The sequence below is a fragment of the Pinus tabuliformis genome, chromosome 2_2 (genome assembly GCF_031772625.1).
Source record: "Pinus tabuliformis cultivar Carrire ecotype Pingquan chromosome 2_2, CPIR1, whole genome shotgun sequence".
NCBI lineage: Eukaryota > Viridiplantae > Streptophyta > Pinopsida > Pinales > Pinaceae > Pinus > Pinus tabuliformis.
Window position 1 is genome coordinate 30,339,454 of NC_142300.1, and position 12,576 is coordinate 30,352,029.

Here is a 12,576-nt window from a genome sequence, read left to right on the forward strand (position 1 = left end):
GACTTAATGTAGAAACACATAAAGGTTCAAAACCACAAATCTTGTTTTCAGTATGATGTGAATCTATAGCCACAACTCATATTACATCATGTTTTGTGATCACCCACTCACAAGAAGCACCAACTCCCTTATGTGTTTTTCTAGCACCAACTCCCTTCTTGGTAGATATTTGATCAGCTTACAAGAAGAACCCACTTGCAGGAGGCACCACCCCCCAAAGCTAATATTTATATATCCACTTAGATGGAAGCACCTACTTCTTGACTATGCAGACACCAACCTATTGAACCTGCAGACGACTCTTTCATGGGATTTTCAAATTGTATCCATAAGTGCTCTGTTCACATTACTTGGTACTTTTTTCTTTATCTCTCACTCAACCTAGTACAACATACTAAGCCTCTATCCTTGCTCTGGAACACACCTCATACATAGATTTGGCCACTATCTCATCTCATTACCTCTCCTATGACTCTTTAGGCTCTCTCGGTCATAGTAAAATATTTCATTAGTTTAATATATGCTATAATAGCCAATAATTCCTCATTCTCAACACATCATGCTCATCCCTTCTTCACTCTTTAGTTACACAACCTCACTTACATCATAACATCTTGTACTTAGTCTCTTCAGGCTCACACACAACCTTAACTAGCTATATGTTCTCACAACTCTCCAAGTGTGTAGATCTTGGCCTTATGATTTTTAATAAAATAGCCTACAATTGTTCTCTCTATTAGAAAAATTGCTTCATATATCCTCACATAGCTTGAGAGGAAAAAAATTAATTACCCATGGCTCAAAAGATACTTGTCACCAACTAAGGGACTTCATTTATTTCTCATGTATTCAAGGTATCATGGGCTAGTTGTTGTGTTACCTACTCATGGAAGTTTCATAATTGTTCATATCAACCCTCAATCTTAGATGGAACAACCATATTGCTCATTAATAACACAACATGCAGATTTGGCCCACTTGGCCAATAGAAAATAACAAAAATGCTTACCACGTGTCACCCGTATGGAGCCTGCCATGTCAGATTATTATGTCATGCTAACATCACTTGTGTTGTGTCATATTTCCACTTGGTGCCATGTCATCCTTACTAGGAAATCAATGTGCACCATTTTTTTACCACCTATCCTCTTCTTGGTTGTCCATGCCATTTTCATAAGCCACATAATTATGCCACATCACCCATCAGTTGTCTAAACGTTGTTAACCCACACACACATTGGTTGCATGATTCACATATAGACCATTGGATCTAATGGTTCTATGCCATCTGATCATAGTGGGTGTTGGAGGGATCTTAAACAACATGCTAGTTTGACACATGATATTGATCTACATCATATGATTATTCATTCCTCCAACATCTTATCTCTTCATGTGCAGGACCACCTATTAATCCTCACTCTGTTTGATTCCTAATAACCATTGATTTTCCTGGGCATTAGGTAGATCGTGGAATGTGGTTGATTGTGGGGCATTCTAACTGCAATTTGGCCGCATGTGGAACCATAATACCTAGGAATTTGTCCTTCCATGCCAATGCCTATCCTTGCCACATCATCTTTGTCAATCACTCTTACACTGCCACTTGTTAGTTCCTCCTCACTGGAAACATCCTGCTCCCTTATCATCAAACTATATGAAGAGGAAAGGCTAGATTCAAATGCTTTTCTTGTGTTACTTTTTAATGAACCCTTCAGGAATGAATACATGATCTAGATTCGAGACTCGCCAACACATGGAATTTTTTCTATGGGTCCAAAACCCTATTTTCTTGCACCCCTGTTTTGCTCAAAATTGCATGGAATAGTGCAGGATCCAGACTAGTGTGGGGAAACATCTCCTTCCCATAACTCAACCCAATGTGTTCCTCTTGGCCCAATATATCTTGGCTCAATTTTTTGCATGCCAACTATTTGCCTATAAAAGGCCCAAACTCTCTGTTCAACTCATTTAACTTCCATTACACCACTTAATCCATAAATGTTCTAGATTTATTTGCCGTAGTTGACTATTAGAATTCAAAATACAATATCTCTCCAACCATTGAGATATTTTCTTCATGCGATATACTGTTGGAAATATATTTGCAAATGTTATCCAATTGTGCACTTTGCATAACTAAAAAATTTTATTTCCATGACCTAAGCTAGGAAACAACATCTAACAATCACAGTAGTCATGTGTTTTACTACTATGATGGTTTTCAACTAATGACTGCAAATACCAGCAAACTCCCCTTGTTTTTTATATTGATTGAAATTGTTAAGAACTCTTTTCCACAAAACCATGCCAACAATCTCCTCTAGCACAATCATCTCATCCATGCACTAAGATTGGAATCAATGGCAACACAACTATGCCAACTTCCAACCTAACAATGCCAACAAATGTGGAGAATTTTTAGATTCCCATTGGATGTAAAATTGGAGTACTTTGGGTTAAGCTATCAAATATTCCTATGGGGTTTTGATCATTGAATGTATTCAAAGAGATTGAGAATGTGCTCAAACATTTTCATGAATCAAAGTCATCATTTCATGAGGTAATATTCATGGACATTTCATATATTTTGATTGCCCGATGGAAAGAATATCCTTGAAAAATGTGCTTTTGTGTAGTATATTACTCTTCAGAATATATAAGAATCCCATTAATATGGGTGTGGTGTCATTGCTATGGTTCTTTAGTTACCAATCTCCAATTTTTATTAAAATATGGGTAAAAAATAAATAGAGTTGGTTATTTCAAAGGGGTCTATTAGAGTCTAATCACATTCCTTACAATTTGGATGGTAAAAAGGAACCTTCATAATTCCAAAAATTTGGGTTGGAATAAGGGTGAAATACTGTAAACACGAGGGGTGTTGCAACCTCTTAAATGTTTTAGGATCATAATCGGCCAAAATTTCTAATTCTATTAGGAACTCGATGCCACTCCCTATTCATTTGTCACAAAGCTAAAATTGTGAAGACATTAGAGGTGTTGCAAACTCTATTAATCATTCCAATATTTGAGATGACATTTCCATGGGTTTAGCATTGGGATTCCTAAACCAAGCCACAAATTTTTCATCATGATGGTTGTTAACTGTATTTAAAAATATACCCTAATTTTATGCCTTATATCACCCATTTAAGTTTTCCATGGTTACCCAAGTTTTCATGGATAATATTTTCAAATTACATGGAATGCACAATTAAATTGTCATGTATTTGAATCCTCCTTTCACCAACAAATTCTAATATTTTTTTATTTTTTTTTAAATTGGAGGACACATCAATTGAAAATATATGGTTACAAACAAGTAGTATACAAGTTATTAGAAAATTATTTGATATGTTTTATAATAGATTCATAGGGATGGTGGTCTAGTGGCTACCCCTTGTACAATGGTGGCAGAATACCACCTATCATGTTGTTACAAAATTCTTACCTTGTGTATTTATAAATGGATAAAATCCACCATCTATGGTCTCATACTTAGTAGATCCAAGGTTTAGGAATTTGATATCACTCTTAATTCCATAATTGAAATTATTTATATGTGATGAGGCTCATCAATAGGTAAACTATATGGGTCACAATGCCACTCTCCAACTTCTTAAATTGTCTTTTCTCACGTTTATTTAAATATTTTATTATATTTTTCTTAGTGAGAAGAGTAAAAGTGAGTTACTATGTCTTATGGCCTAATGTGTGTTAAATGCAGGGAATTGGAGCAGTTTTGAGTTGACTTGAGTGCAGTGAATCAAAGTAGACAAGAAAGAGAGATTATAGGAAGTGGTCTCCCTCCTTAACTCCTAAGATCATTCGAAGATTCTCCCAATATATCTCATCAGCTCAGTGTCACTGACAACCATGCAAGCCAACTTCATTAGCAGCCAAGCTAGTGCCAGTCAAGGAAGACTTATTCTAGAGTTAGGGAGCCTAGTATCCCTATTTTATAGGGGGTTGTTGGTAGCTCCGATTTTGTATAAATAACCAAGCTAAGGGACTCATTAGGATTCAAATTTTTATTGTAGCCAAGAGGCCACTAAGTTGAAGCCTATTTGACTGTTATTGTTATGATGTATTTGACATTTTTATGATAATAAGAAATTATGTTTTGATCCAACACTGAGTTGACTTAGAGGGATGAATCTCTTGGGTTAGGGCCCAACCCTAGTAGCAGAAGTTCCTCTCCTTTGTATATGTATTCTTAGCTTAGAATGTTGATTTACTGTTGAAGTTTATTTATGTTTTTGTTTAGCTTAGAAAATTGATTAAGTTATTTCTTATCCATGCTTTCATTAGCTTAAAGATTAGATTAGTGTTGGAGTCTAGTGAAGGAAGATATACCTGAAAATATTGTGACAGCAGTGGCCTCCCTCTCATCTCCCTTATGTGATCATGATTAGGGGACCCCACTCTCACAACCCAAAAACAGAGTTTGTCCTTTATTCATTGCCTAGGTTAAGTTTCATTCTTAGCTAGATAATTTTTTTTTATTCCTTGGCAATATTTGCAGTTGTTAGTTTGTTTCTTAAGATTATTGTAGCTTAGAAGGTAGTCCATTCCATAGATCTAGTCTCTAATAATAGTTAGGTTAGCCTTTCTACATTCAAATCATATTTTCCATGTTCACATGTAATAATTTGTAAATGAAAAGAGAAACAGGTTTTATTGCAGGGATTGTTGATCTACACAAAGGGACACCCCCAAACAACTCCACCTCGGCCTTCTCCACCTTTTGTTGAAGCATACCAGGCCATAGAACCTTTTTTTTCCATCCACTGTGAGCAAGTTGTCTTGGGAAAGTCCAACCTTCTTAAAGTGTTGGGCTTGGCCTTGGGTGATTTTCACCTTCCCTACACCTTCCACAACTATCATGTACCCTTCCAACACTTAATCTCACCATTCTTGTCCTCCAAAACCTCTCAGCCAATTTCTTGTAGCAGTTTCTTGTAGCAAATATGTAGCTGCCTGTTTTGACCCTGTTTTGACCTGAAATGGTAGTATAGCCTAGTGTAGGAGTAGGTTAACCCCTCATCTTGGAATCCATGCCCAGAAGTTCCACCTAGACCTCCCTTTTCATTCCTTTCCCTCCTTCAGGATCAGATAGCATTAGCTTTTATATTTTCTAAATTTAGCAATTAGGACTTTTATCTATTCTGCAAGTGTTAATGAGATAATTAATGCATGCATGTTTGGATTTTGAAATGCTAGAATAACTTCCTATTTTCAAGTAGTTCTAGTAGCTAGATGATCAAGAACAAGGTTAACATATTTTCCTTCCTGAAAGTGATTTGTGTCATTCCATAGCATCTACAAGTTAGCAACTTTCATTTCCTGAATTGACAAGCATTAACTTTTCCTACACTAGAACTAGTTTTACATTCCACTATTAGTAGTCAGACTCCCTTTATGGTCTAGAACCCTAATGGTCAAGTGCCCTATTTGAGAAGTGACATGAGTAGAATGTTGAATTTGTTGTGTATATAGCACTATCACCTCCAAGTTTGTATGAAACCTCGTGTTGATAAAGTAAAGCTGGTAGCCATAGGATTTGTAGCATTCTTGTTGCAATATTGAGGCTCATAACTTTTTGGCGTCGTTGTTGAGGAGGTGTCTAAGTAGATGTAATTTCTTCTTTTTCTTTCGATTTTTTATTTTCTATATAGATGGTACTCTTTACTCATTAAAATAGAATATATATATATATATATATATATATATATATATATATATATATATATATATATTCATGCCTCGTAGGAGTAGAGACACTTTAGGGAAATTATTTCCAAATACCCCCACACCATCAAACAGTCAGCCTTCCCTCTTCTTCAGTGACTCTCAGCTTCCATCTCTGACTACTGGAGAGTTAGAGGGCCCCTTAGGAGAACAACCTGAAATTTTTGAAGAGCCTATTGGGGAATAAGAAGAAGAGACCATTCCACACAATAACACCATGGCTAAAAATATAAATTAGTCTAAAAATAGGAATGAGGGTGATTTTCCCATCAAAGAGACTAATGGAGATACAAGGATGAAAAACATAAGTCCCTCTACCCTTTCTCACTTCCATGGCCTAACCTCAGAGGGCCCTGATACCTTCCTGTTTGAGTTTGTTGTCATTTGCAAAACTTATGATTATACCTCCTCTAATGACCAGAAGTTGAAGTTGTTCCTGTCCACCCTCAAGGATGCATCCTTGCATTGGTTCATGGGTCTACTTGGGGATACCATCACTACATGGGCTCAAATGCAACAATCCTTTAACCACAAGTACATGGACTTTTGCAGGTCCAAAGACAAGAAAGATGAAATCTTTAGAATGAACCTAAGACCTTTGAATCCCTGGAGGATTATGAGGAAAGGTTCCAACTCAGTTACAAAAGGGCCAGATGCACCCTTGACCCTAAATCACTCAAGTTAGTCCTTCTTAAGAGAATCAAGGAAGACATACTGGAAACCCTAAACATGTTATCTAGAGGGGAATTTATCAGCTACCCTATAATGATATCAAGATAGTGTTCAAAAACCATTCTAGGGCTGCTAGAAAGAAGGGTAGGGCTAGTCAAGCTTTGGCCAATTCCTCTTCCTCCAACACATCTATCAAGAGTGAAATTAGAAACATGTTGGAGGACTTTAAAAGTGAAATTTTGCACACCTTTTCTCTACAAATGGACACTATTCAAATCAAGCAGAAACAAGAGGAAGAAGAGAGATCCTTAGCTATCTTTTGTCCTAAATGCACTAGGAGGCACCGCAAAAATGAGTGTCCACTCAATGTTATAGAGGTATGCTCGGTATCTGATGAAAACCATTCCATAGATAAATTCCCTTCTTTTCCTGGATTGAAGGTTGTATACCAAGAGGTTGAAGGCGGGCTGAGAAACTATGTTATATCAACCAAAGGAGGCCTCAAGGACCTCAGCCATACCAGCAGGGCATGCAAGGTGCATCCTATTCCTATTACAATCCCAATTAGAATGAACCCCTACCCCCTTGGTGTTCTCCTGCTCACCCTTCATGGTCCACACCTTCTCCTTGGTCTTATGCACCTCAGTATCCTTCCCAACCTGCCAATCAATCATTTCAGCCATATGCTTCTCCACATCCTCAGTGGAATACCCCATCACAAGGTTGGAGGCCTCAATTCAACCAACCTCCTGCTTTACTGCCTCCACCTCCATCTCAACCACAGCTAATTCATCCTACTCCACCCAAGAAACCTTAGATTCCTGCCCAACCAAATCTGAACCTGAACAACAAGCTATCACAGTAGGTCTATAGTGGGGATACATCTTACCCATGCCTATGATGTGGAGATTCAAGAAATTCACCTCAGGTCTGGAAGAGTGCTACCAGATAACCAACCTCCATCTCCACCTGAGGAGCTTGAATATGAAAAGGAAGAGAGTGTTCCCAAATCCAATCCACCTCCTTTTCCTGAAATATTGATCCATCCTAACCAACACACCCCAGAAGAGACTGAACTTCTGGGAGAACTGAAAAAATTGTGTGTGAAAATCCCACTCCTCCAAGCCATCAAGGATGTCCCCATCTACAACAAGCTAATCAAGGAGAAATGCTTCAAACATCCTAGGAGGAGAAAGAAAGATACCCTTACCATCAATTTCATTGGTCAATTGTCTGACATAATGTTGGGGAGAGTAATTTTCCCAAAGTATCTAGACCCTAGAAGTCCTCTGGTAGATGTGCACATTGATGGCATAATTGTCACTCGCACCTTGATTGATCTTTGGGCTACCATCAATGTGATGACTAAGGAGACCATGCTCAAACTATATCACCAAGGATCCTTAAGAAAGACCACAACAGTATTGCAATTTGTAGACAGGTCCACAGTAGTTCTTGAGGGTGTTTTTGAGGATGTAATGGTCTCTATTTATTCTTGGGAGTATCTTGCTGACTTCTTAGTTCTCCAAACCAAGACAAAATTCAATGGTTATCCTCTCATCCTTGGAATACCATGGCTAGCCACTATCAATGCTTACATAATTTGCAGAGTTGGGAACATGACCATTATGAATGGGAATTTGTCCAAACAGTTGGTCTTGTACCCTCCTACTCAACCATCCCTAGAGCATGACCTACCCTTGTGGTTGGAAGAGGAAGATGAAGATGAAGTATATCATACCACATCCTATCCAATCTGTACCCTAGATGCTATTATAGGAGGGGGGAAACTTGATGAAGATGACCTCATTGATCAAATCCTCTAGACCCAGCCCCCCAACACCATGCCTCTTGATGAGTTGGTGAAGGAATATGAAGATAACACTTGGAATGATTTATTCCTAGTTTACCCTAGTCTTGCTCATGTCAAAATGGTAGAATTTGGTCCATCTAAAACATTGAAAATCAACCCCTCTCTCTCAGCCAACCAAGAAGAGAAGTTGTGCAACATGCTGAGAGAGCACTTGGATGTTTTTTCCTAGAGCTATAAGGAAATGAAGGGAGTGCATCCTTCGGTGTGTACTCACCACATCTACATCAAGGAAGGATGCAAACCAATGCACCAACCTCAGAAGAGAATGAACCCAACCCTCAAAGACATAATGAAGGAAGAATTACAAAAATTGTTGGATGTAAGGTTCATTTACCCCATCTCAGATAGTGAGTGGGTGTTCGCTCTAGTTTTGGTCCCAAAAAAGAATGGAAAATGGAGGATCTTTGTGGATTAGAGAGAGTTAAACAAAGACACCAAAAAAGACCATTTTCCTCTACCTTTCATTAATCAAGTCTTGGATGGCCTTGCACGAAAGAAGTTCTTCTCTTTCCTGGATGGAATCAGTGGTTATAATCAGATTCAGATTAGCCCAGAGGACCAAGATAAAACCACCTTCACTTGTCCTTGGGGTACTCTTTCTTATAGGGTCCTTCCTTTTGGATTATGTAATGCCCCTGCCACTTTTAAAAGGGAAGTTCTGAGCATCTTTGTTGAGCTAGTCCATGACTCTGTAGAAATATATATGGATGATTTCACTCCCTATGGGTGTGACTTCCTAGAGGCTCTCTATAACTTGGGGAAATTACTAATGAAGTGCATTGAAATTAACCTATTACTTAGTCCTAAGAAGTGTGAATTCTTGATGAATGTAGGGAATGTTCTGGGTCATTTAATATCCTAGGAAGGAATACAAGTAGACCCAAATATAATTTCCATCATAAAAAGGGTCCCCACTCCTCAAAGTAGAGGGATGTTAGGATTTTCTTGGGCTTAGATGGATACTATATGAGGTTTATCAAGGACTTCAACAAAGTAGCCTCACCATTGTTTGGACTACTGGCCAAGGACTTTGAATTTTGCTAGTTAGATAGTTGCCAAGAGGCCCTAGAAATCTTGAAGGATAAGTTGACTACTGTGCCCATACTTAGGGGCCCAAATTGGGATCTTCCTTTCCACATCCATGATGATGCATCTGACAAAGTTGTAGGAGAAGCTCTAGGATAGATAGATGAAAATTTACCTTATGCCATTTACTTCATTAGCAAAAATATCTCTAAGGTTGAATTGAATTACAATGTGACTGGGAAGGAACTCCTAGCTGTTGTCCATTATTTGAATAAATTTAGACACTACATCATTGGTTATCAAACCTTTGTGCATACTGACCATGATGCTATCAAGTACTTAATGAACAAGCCTGATGTTAATGCTAGAATTATTAGATGATTGTTTTTATTGCAGCAGTTTGATTTAACCATCATTGATAAGCTAGGTAAAGAAAATGTAGTTGCAGATTTTTGTCTAGGCTTGCTTTTCCTGCAGGTGAAGAGGGGATGGTTGATGACCAACTTCTAGATGAACACCTATTTTCTATTTTAGTGCTCTTTGCATGGTTTTCTAACATAGGCAACTACCAGGTTGCTAAAAATTTTCCTCCAAATCCATCATCCAGGGAGAAGAGCAAGATTGTAAGGAAGAGTGCCCCAATCACTTATATTGGGGGCAATCTCTTCAAATTAGGCCCAGATAAAATATTGAGGAGATGTGTCAGGGAAGAGGAAGTCTTTTACATCCTCTTAGCATGTCACGATGGGCCTTGTGGAGGTCACTTTGTTGTAAAGAGGATAGATTTCAAGGTACTACAAGCGGGATACTATTGGCCCACTCTCCACCAAGATGCAAGAAATAAAAGTAGGCTATTATTGGCCCACTCTCCACCAAGATGGAAGAATATACATCAGCCGATGTGATCAGTGCTAGAGGATGGGGAAAACTACTCCCAAGGATGAAAATCCCTTGCAACCTCAGGTGGCTTTAGAGCAATTTAACAAGTGGGGCATGGATTTCATTGGGCAAATTGATCCACCATCAGGGTAGAAAAAGTACATAATTGTATGCATTGATTATTTGAAAAAGGGGGTTGAGACCAAGGCCGCCAAGGTAGCAACAGAGGAGAAAGTGGTTGATTTCTTGAGGTAAAATGTGTTTTACAAATTTGGGTACCCTAGAGAGCTAGTCATTGATAAAGGAGCTCAATTCACATCGCATTTGATCAAAAATTTATTAAGACAGCATGGGATAAAACACATAACATCTACTTCCTATCATCCTCGGTCCAATGGAAAAGTAGAAGTCACCAACATGGCATTAGAAGGCATCCTCACCAAGGTTGCGAACATCAACAGAAAGGATTGGTCAGACAAACTAGTGGAGGCCACTTGGGCCTACAATACAACTTTGAAGACAACTACTAGTTTCACTCCTTATGACTTGGTCTATGGAAAGAAGGCTCTAATCTCCATTAAGTTTGAATACAACACCTTGAGAATGGAAGCACTGTTGGATTTGGATGTTACAAAGGCACAACAAGAAAGGTTGCTCCAGCTGAATGGTCTGGATGAATTCAGGATGTAAGCCCTCCTACACACTGAAGATATCCAAGTATAGAGGAAGGTTTTCCATGAAAAGAACATCAAGTACAAGGTTTTTCAAGAAGGGGATTGGGCTCTGCTATATGACTCTAGGTTAAAGGAATTTAACGGAAAATTTATGATGAGGTGGTTAGGCTTGTACATGATAGAGAAGTGTCATGATAATGGAGTTGTTCAAATCAGGACCATTGATGAGGAAGGTATTCCATTTCTTGTCAATGGATCCAGGTTGAATGCTTACAAGAGACCTCTATCTAAGGAAGAGTTCATCAGCACCTTTAGCAAGGAGGTAATTGTAATTGGAAGTGTCCTAGCTTCCAAGTCACAAAATTTTTGAAAACTATTTTTATTTGTGAAAAAAAAAAAAAAATCCCTAGGTGAAAACCTCCCTTGAGGCACCCAAGGCAGGCAGGCAGGTTGAAAACCTCTCCTGAGGTAGCCTGTTTGTCCCTCAAAAAAATAAAAATAAAAAACCATGACAGGGAACTCAAACCTATCCATTAATAATTTTTTTCATTTTGTAGGTTTTTGAAGACAATGGAAATTCCAGAGCTACAGGGACAAAGTGCTCAGTTTCATTCCATTTCTCCCTCCATCCGCTCCATCTCATCCATTCAAACCATGTACCTAACACTCATATCCATTGTCGGGCCTCAAAAATTAGTTTTTTTTTGCATTTTTTGGTGTGATACAGGAATATCCTATCACACTACAGGATGTCCTGAAATGCTACAGGAAATGGGACTCGATAAGAAAATAATATTGCATGCTTGTTATAGGTTTATTAGGAACCCCACAATTCATCAAACCACTCACCTATCACATATGAATCCCTAATTCAAATCACCATACCCATACCTAGCTCTATCTCATACAAAAACAAACACAGGAAAATGTCAAAAAAAATATAATAAAAAAAGGGAGACATGTCCTCCATTGCCACATCCCTTCACCACTCCATTAGATCTATGCCATCATCCTCCAACCCCTACACCACTTTCCACCATCCCTTTGAGAAAAAAACCTTGAAAGGGAAGAAAAAGGGGCTACTATAGGATTTCTTGCAACAACTACGAGATCTCCTGTAGCAGCATGTGTGACTACTGCAACCAGCTTGAAACTCAGTTTGTCTTCCCAACCAAAGTGAGGAGGAGTACCATCATCAATGGACACCTTGTATTTCCTAGCAAGACTCCACAACAACAACAACAATAAAGGGATATCAAACACCTGCACACAGGAACAAAGCAAGTAGTTAGCTATATAGAAGCCAAAGAAATACACAGAAAGAGAGCAAGGAAGAACTTCCCTGAGCAGCAGCACAGAAGTCAACTACTCCTTCATGCACCAATCAACAAAAGGTAGGCTTAGGTATGGTAACTTACTAATCTCTTCCCTAGGTAAAATATGATGAAAAATGTGTAAATGTAGAAGAAAGGTCTTTTTTATAAGATGGAGATGCCTATTTAACTTGGCCACCCTCAACTCGTGATCAAAAAGTGATCATTCAATCAACATGCCACGTAAGGTTGTCACATTAGTTGGAATCAATTAGAAAGGTGGTGGAAATAAGTGAAGAGGGAGTGGGTGATGATTACGAGGAGCAAGTGAATGATAACCAATGGTGGGTAAATGGTCCCAATTAGGAAATCTCATACCACTGCC